Consider the following 9,027-nt stretch of genomic DNA (forward strand, 5'->3'; position numbering starts at 1 on the left):
CCTTCTATTCTGTGTCACTCATGGTGGTCGGCTTCCCCGAGGTTACCCTAACTGCCGCAAGGTCCAAATGATTCAGCTCGTTGTTTCCCTTTAACTGAAGACTAACTGTTTAAAAAGAGATTTGTGGAAGTTTCCCCTTCTCAGAAAGAGAGCGCGTGATATTATGTGTCTTCCTTTGGGAGCATGTGTAGGGGGAGAAGGGCTGAGCCCCACAGACAACCAACACCTCAAGATCAGGTAAGAGAGGGAACACTCAGAAGGAGAAGAAAGAAATAGGAGGCCTAAATTTGGAAGGGAAGTCAGGAGACAGGGTGTCAAAGAAAACAAAGAAAAAGCATTTCAAGTCAGGAAAACATATGGTGCATCTCTCTTCAAAGATAGTGTGCATACCGTTTTTCATTCTGATGTATGGTTAAGGCTATAGCATATCATTTCTACAAAAACTCAAGATATTTTCCTTGAATGTGATTTTAAACTGAGCCAACAGGGTTATATCTAACTTTCCTCAAATAATTGCCATTCTTTATGTACAGATTATTTCCAATATATTTAATTAAGAAAACCTCAATATATTTACACTTAAATTTTTACATAGTACTGTAATATTTTCAAGATAGAGTTTTAGAAGTGTTTTTTTTTAAAAATATGTGTTTTTTTATATACTATGTACATAAAAATATATACAACCCTTCCAGGGAACTGACAATAGGACTAGGAGACATTTCTAGAAGGGGGACCAACACTTTCATGCACCATCTCCAGGGGACTTTGTCTAAATCAGGTCACAAAAGCTCTAGGATTTGGAAGCCTGGGAAAGGGTGAGTGGTTGTGTGGATGCCCCTGCTGATGCAATTGGTAAGGATCTGCTTCCCAATGGGTTCCCCAAGGGGAATCAACACAATAGGGTCAGAGCATGGGGGCGAGGACCTGACCCTGCTCCCAGAACTAGGTTGTCAATCACTGTTGATCTGTTGAACCTGAGCCAAGGTCAAGATTGATCCCACTTGAGTTGCCCATTCTCCTCCAAGAAGTAAACATGAAGGCTGAATTACCCTGTCCTTTATGGTGGGAGAAGACAAGTCTATGAGCACAGACTTGTGACTTTGTCTTTTGCTGACAGTGAGATTCACATCATTAACAATATTTCAGCATTCAGTTATGAACTCAGAGAAACCGAATAATGGTAATAATAATAACAAAATGGTAATTGATTGTCTGAAGCGCTTCAGAAGCCATAATGAAGAGAATTCATTTCAGCAATCGGAACACAAATCCAGTTTCTTTCTGCTAGAGGAGACGTGAACACCTGCATGAATAATGACCATGACAGTGTTGATGACAACAGAGTAGATGCACATGAAATAAACAAAAGAAGACTTTGTGAAGCTCGATTAAGCTTTTCTAGCTAAAAACAAAAAGCAAGCAAACAAATAAAAATGTGTTAGATAAATTAAAGGAGAGGACAATGATTTAAACACCTCGTCCGTTTTCCCTTGGAGAATCAGTTGTTCAATTACATTTCCCAGCGCCCTTCACAGCAAGTGTGTAGATATGTTACACCAATCTTCTCATTTGAATATGAACAACATGGAGAGAAAGGCTTTATGTAGAACTGGCCTTTGGTGGTGGTAATCCAAGGTAAGTTTCCTAATGGAGAACTGGTGGCATATATAGCATGGGAACAATTGCAACAGAGATAATTTTCTGGCATTTTATGTCCAGCCACAGCAGATGGTGGTAATGTCAACATGCTGCATATGACCTGCGTTGGGGCATTATTTGTGAAAGCTTAAACGCAAGCTTTTTAATCTATTTTCTCTATAATTCTATAATTTACTTCATATCCATTACTAAATCCCTTATCTATTTAAACTCACCTGACCCCAGGGGCGCCCGGGTGGCTCAGTCGGTTGAGCGTCCGACTCCAGCTCAGGTCATGATCTCACGGTTCCTGAGTTTGAGCCCCGCGTCAGGCTCTGTGCTGACAGCTCAGAGCCTGGAGCCTGCTTCACATTCTGTGTCCCCCTGCTCTCTCCGCCCCACCCCTGCTCGTGCTCTGTCTCTCTCTGTCTTTCAAAAATGAATAAACATAAAAAAAAATTTTTAATAAAAAAATAATAAATAAATAAATAAACTCACCTGATCCCATCCTATTATTAGTAACTAAGGACATATTCTAAAATAGAATAAATTTCTACTTGGTGCCATGTTACAAAAGAACTTGTGAGATGACTTAGAAAACTGCAAATATTAAAGACTGGGATAATGGTGAGGTTATGCAGAAGTGACCAATGTATATCAGTGATGCATACATTTATATAAAATATTTACTTCAAAAAACGTAACATATTCAAAAATGAGATAAACAGGTATGTACACGTAGTACACAACAGAGCAACATAACAGCAATTGATGTTTGAAGCCAGGGTGCCACAGCTGGGACTTGAATCAGAAAATTGAATCCAGGAAGATGCAGTCCTATTGAAGAACAAGAAATTAGAGCATCTAGGGGAGCCTGGGTGGCTCAGTCAGTTAAGCGTCAGACTCTTGATCTCGGCTCAAGTCATGGTCTGTTCATGGTTCTTGAGTTTGAGCTCCACCTAGGCCCCTGCACCGACAGTGCAGAGCCTGCCTGGGATTCTCTGTCTCCCTCTCTCTCTGCACCTCCCCAGCTCTGTCACTCTCTAAACATAAATAAACATTGAAAAAAGAAGAAAGAAGGAAATTACAGCATCCAATGCCTGGAGCTATGGGCAGAGACTCCCTGCACGAAACAGAGGGCCATGCAGCAGCTGCCTTGCCTGTGAACGAATCTGAGAGTATGGTTCAGGGTTCGCTAGTGACTGTAAGAAATAATTCCAAAATCACAGTGCCTGAAACATTGCAGTTCTTATGTCACAGGGGGATGAAGACTGATGCTTGCAAGTGTTGTCTTTTCACATGATCATCTGCAGATCTTGACCCTCTCTACCTAGTGACTCAATCATCCTCTTGGCCTTAAATTACCCTGCTGCTCTGAATCCAGGTGGCCAAACAGAGAGGAAAAATTATGTGCAGGATCTTCTGAGTTTAATGAGTTTAGAGGCCAGGCTTACAAATGGCAACGATTACCCCTGCCCCTATTCCATTGGCTTGAACTCAGTCTTATGGCCTCATCTAACTCTTCCATTTTTATAATTTCTCAATATTTGTACCAACATTATTCTTTTTCATTTTTACCTCATTTTTCTTGGTATTTGCATGTCCATATAATTTTAATATCAGTAATACCAGTTTGTTGATTTCTACAAAATAATATGTTTAGATTATTATTGGTATTATGATAAGACTATAAATAACAGTTTGGAGAAATTCATTGTTAAATTATTGAGGGTGTTTTATTTATTTATTTATTTATTTATTTACTTACTTACTTACTTATTTATTTTTAGGTCATTAGAACCTGTTAAGGATTTATTTCCTTTCTCTCTAGAGTTTATATATATTTACAACTGGACAACAGGGACTTATGATTTTCTACTGTAGGCAGCTTTCCCTCACCGATAAAGACATATTTTATTTTGGTAGTTGAGCCCACATTGTATGAGACAGCATCTTTATCTAATATTAATCAAACCCTTCAACAATGTTAATCCCATCTTCAATCTTGGATTTAGCTTAGGGTTTATAGACTTCTTGAACCCAACATTTAACTTGTTATTATTTAAATAGTCTGTCTTTCCTCTCTTCTTGAGACTCTAATTCCACTTATGATGTAAGTTTTCATTTTGTTTCTATTTGTCTCTTTGATCTTTTTCTTCTATCACTTTTCCACTTTGTGTGTAAGTTTGAACATTTTTCCAGAATTATTGTGGTATAGTTGACAACCTAAAATTGTGTTTATTTAATGTGTACTGTCACAGACTATGAGTCTGGAGTTCTCTCTCGTCCAGCAAGAGAGCAGATACAGAATTGAATACAAGAGAGGCTAATGTCTGAGAAGTCACAAGAGCCCTAAACAGGGGTTTCATCTCCGTATTTATTGAGCATTCAAGATCTTATGCACGTGGTGTGGTGACTTGGTGGCTCAGTTGGTTAAGCATCTGACTTCGGCCCAGGTCACGACTTCACAGTTCATGAGTTTGAGCTCCATATCGAGCTCTGTGCCAACAGCTCAGAACCTGGAGCTTGCTTGCTTCAGATTCTGTATCTCCCTGTCTCTCTGATCCTCCCCTGCTTGTGCTCTGTCTCTCTGTCTCTCTCTCGCTCTCTCAAATAAATAAACATTAAAAAAATTTAAAACAAAAAGATCTTACACACGTGGTGAACATGAATAAAACAATCAGATAGCAGTCATTAATTTGTGTGTATAAGAAGCAAAGGGTCCAAGGAGCATGTGGAGTTTGTGATCAAAGCAGAATAGTATATTGGTGCCAGATGAAAAGTAATTTCCTGCAGGTGGTATAACAAGTTACTTGTGATCTCATTATAATATCTCACCCCATGGTGGTGGCTTTCCGCCCTAAGCCTTTTTGTACTTAATGACTAACCTTGGGCACTTTTGCCCTGCGGTGGAGGCTTTGTACCCTGAGCTTTTTTCTAACCCAAATATGTAAGTGTAAGGAATTCTTGAACCTATTTCCCCACCGTTCCCCCCTTTTATTTCTTCATCTTCTTAAGTTTACATGTGAGGACTATCATGACAAGCTCCTGATCTGCGTTTTGCTATTGGGTGGTTTGGAGGGTGATTCTGCAAAAGCATAAAAAGAGATATAGTGAAAGTATTCCACTTCCCGGAATTATCCAAAATCTGGGATGGGTGGTGGCTATAAGTGAAAAAGGATTTACGTTATGCCATATTGCCCAGGAATCAACCCATTCGTTTCTAAGTTGGTCTTCTGCCTATCGTAGTTGGTGCAATGTTACATCTAAATTTTCTGTATTTTTAGAGAGGTTGGAAGAAAAACACTGTGAAGGTGTGTCTGCACAGCATCCCAAGATTGGGAATGGAATGATTATCAGGAATGCCAGTCATGCAGATATGTTGTAGTTAGGTTCACAGGGCAGTTTAGAGTGGAGTATCAAAGCCTCCTATCTTTTTCCAGTGAATTCCACAGCACCCTCAAGAGCTTTGAGGTGTGCCAATATTTGTCTGTAGAAGTTTGGCTGATTAGCTCTTTGGTAGTGTTGACCATAACTCGGTTAAGTATGTGTGTGCACTTTGATAATGTGGCAAAGACTAATTCCAGCAATGGTAACAGAGGCTATAATGCTTACTGTGGCTAGCATCCCCAGCATTAAGAGGCCTACGAATCGCCTTTGCCTGGTTAATGAATGCCAGTGATGGAGATCACAGCCATCAGATGCAAACTGGGGGTATATGCAATGCCATTGTGTTGTAAGAGGACGCCGGCCTGGTTAGGTAGGCATTTAAGGCTTCCCTGTGTTATATCAAGGGTAAAGACTTGCGTTTGTGGAGTGGCTTCAGGGTGAGGAATCTTCCATCTTGAAAAACGGGGGCAGTGGTAGCTCATTCCTCTGGACTTCCTCTGGAAGTCCTGGTTGATTGGTAGATATCCTTGGGGTCTCCACCATGCCATAATATGGCTTCAGCAACTGAGAGAAAATCCACAGAGGTTCAGAATCTGAAAGAATACAAACATGTCCTCTACCCCAGGTGAAGAGTTTAGTGGGTCCAGTCCATGAGGGTCCACCTTCGGGGGTTTTGTATAGCACCATAGGATGAGAGGCTATATCCAATTTTGAAGAATGTCACTCAGCTGCGGTTAGTCCTTGAGGGTCAAGAAAAAGTTAAGAGTGATCACAGTGCAATTGAGAAGTTGCAATTATGATAGAGATAGCAAGGGGCAATTCCCTGTTTTTTTTTAAACATGTTTTTGAGCATATTATGTGCTTGTTCTAGAATTGTTTGGCCATGAGGATTATAAGCAATGCCTGTGGTGTGTTTGATGCTCCATAGTAAAATCTTAGTAAAGTATGAAGGACACTTGTAAGACCCAAAGAGTCCCTTTTTGCAATAAGTCAAAAGCATAAACATGCATTCAGTAATTAATGCTTTAGCCTCTTATCTCATTAAATATTCAAGGAATTCAGTCCCACTTTATCATGCAAGCCAAACTTTAACATTTTTGGTTACCAAGGACTTTGAAAGATGTCTTTGAATGACTGCATTGGTGTTTTCTTTTGTATGAGCTGAGGCAAAGACACCACCTGATTGGGTATCTACAGATACATATATATGTACTTGTGTTGACCAAGCACAGGGTAAACTGTTACACCAGTTTGCCAAATTACATTAGGTTTGAGACCCCTGGGGTTTGTTCTCGCTGGGAAGGGAACAGGGGGCAGCAACGGACAGTCTGAGCAGCAGCCTAATTTGTTTGGCCTCATTTATAGTAAGGTTAAATTGTTTGCTTGAAGCTCACCAGTTTTGATGGTAAAGATTATGGGAAGCTTTGGCTTCAAAGAGAGAATAACATTCTTGGAGAAACGATTTGATGGCTAGAGCATTACCTTCAATAATAGGTCCCGGAAGTGAAGTGAGATGGAACATGAATGAAAAAGAGTGGAGAAGTGCGGGAGATTGGAGGCTCTGAAGAAGAATAGAGAAGGCAGGGTCAGGTGGAAGGCGAAGGATATGAAAAGGAAAATTTGCCATTAATCTTACAGCATATTGAGAGTCGGAGACAATGTTTGAGAGTTGGGAAAAGGTTTCCATACCTAATAATATGGCTTGCAGTCTTAAATGTTGGGTAGAGCCCCGTCCAGTGTATAATATATGTTCCCAGTTTTTTTTTCCAGTTTTCCAAAAGGCAAGAAGCCTAGTGAGTGTTTCCTGAGGCGTCTGTAAAGATAAGGGTATTCTTAATAAGTTGTTGCATGGGGGAGTGGAGGGTGGGGAAACGGAGTATGTCATCAGAGGAAATTCTATTCGTTCTTTCCAGGAATTAAGGTATTATTTCATTATGCTCTTTATTATGTATAACTATAATCTGTGGCATAAAGGACCACTCGAATAAGAGGAAGCAGAGGTTACTTATTTATAACTTTTTTATAGCAAAGGAGCCAGAAACTATTGCATTTGGCAGAAACTTGACGGGATTCACAGAGTGGGAAAGATTAATGGAACCCCTATATTGTTTTCATAGCAGCGGTATAAATTATTGTCACTCTCATGTTCATGGAAGCACTGCTCATGATAGCCAAACTGTGGAAATAACCTAGATGCCCATTGACAGAAGAATTGGTAAAGAAAAGATGGCAGACACATACGATGAAATATATTCAGATTTAAAAAAAAAAAAAGAAGGAAATTGTGCAATACGTAATAACATAGGTGAACCTCGTGGGCATTATGCTAAGTGAACTAAGCCAGTCCCAGAGTGACAAATACTGCCCAGTTCCACTTGTATAAAGTATCTAAAGGAGTCAAATTCATAAAATCAAAGTTTGGAATGGTGGTTGCCAGGAGCTGGGAGAAGGGAAAATAAGGAGTTACTAATCATTGGGCATGAAATCAGTCAGGCATAATGAGCAAGCTCTAAAAAGTACTCTACAACAACGTACCTATAATCAATGATAATGCATTGCACACTTAAAAATGTGTTATGAGAGCAGACCTCATGTTACGGGTTCTTGCCACAACAATTGGCTCAAACATAGAAGCATGAAAAAAAACGTAGTGAAGAATAAAAGCTGGAATATGTTTAAAATAAGATAAATACTTGCTGGTGAATAAAAGAATCAGAAACTCATCAGCCTAAGATGATCTATTTCAGAAGGCGAGGTATTGTTTGGCTCCTCATTTTTAGCCATAGCAGACTTCTGGTTTTATATTTCACATTTGTCAACTGTAACGGTTGTAGCTAATCTAGTTACTCAGGAGAAATACCATTTCACCAGGATGATGCCTTTTCAACAAGATTGGCTATGTCCAACCAAGAGAACAACCCAATGGGATAGGTAAAAGCTATGAATTCCTTTGACCCACAACATTCACAACATTGACAGATAGTCACAGAATAAGGACTATTGAGCAGAAAAGGAGAAGTGGATATTCTTGCTCTTAATCGCAATAGTTATAACATTTTTTTTGAGAGAGAGAGAGAGAGACCACAAGTGGGGGAGAGGGGCAGAGGGAGAGAGAAAGAAAATTTTAAGCAGGCTCCATACCCAGAACAGAGGCTGATGCAGGGCTCGATACCATGACCCTGGGATCACGACCTGAGCCAAAATCAAGAGCTGGACATTCAGCCAACTGAGCCACCCAGGTGCCCCAATATTTATTTATAACATTCTTAAAACTTTACTACAATAATCAAAACAATCAGTTCTAACTTGATAAAAATAAAATAGGTAGTTAAAAAATAGTATTGTTATCATAGATCACTTGAAGGTTCTTTTGGTCCAAAATAGCCCTGCTTGAAATCTTTGATGCCTGAAATCTTAATGACCTTAATTGAACCTCTGTTGTTACTTTGGCACCTAAAATTACACATGTCTGTCAGTGTGTCAGGAACTTCATTCTGATTAGTGTTAATTAGCTAGTTTGTTTCTCTCATTTTTACAGTTTTGACTGGCCAATCTTTTTGTGTGTGTGTGTGAAGTGGAAACCATTTGCTTTGGCAAGAACTATATATTGACAATAATGGTGCATAGAAAACATAGTTCAAATGAATAATAAAAAAATTACTAATATTTGTGAGGATGAGAAGAAATTGGAATCCTCAAACACTACTGATAGGAGCGTAAAAGGCAATAGCTAGAGTGGAAGTTCATTAACAATATTTCTAACAGTGAATATAAGTATACTGTATGATATACAACAGAAAGCGTATATTTGTTTTATAAAGCTATATAAATAACCATAACATCACATTTATAATAGCTCTAAATTTGAAGGTATTCAATGTATAATCAATATTAAAATGAATAAATTGTGATAGATTTAACAATGGAATATTATTATTATATAGCAATGAGAAAAAACAGCATTTTCTATGCTCAGCAACATGTATAAAACTCAAA

The sequence above is a fragment of the Panthera onca genome, chromosome A2 (assembly GCF_046562875.1).
Source record: "Panthera onca isolate mPanOnc1 chromosome A2, mPanOnc1 haplotype 2, whole genome shotgun sequence".
In the NCBI taxonomy this organism is placed as follows: domain Eukaryota; kingdom Metazoa; phylum Chordata; class Mammalia; order Carnivora; family Felidae; genus Panthera; species Panthera onca.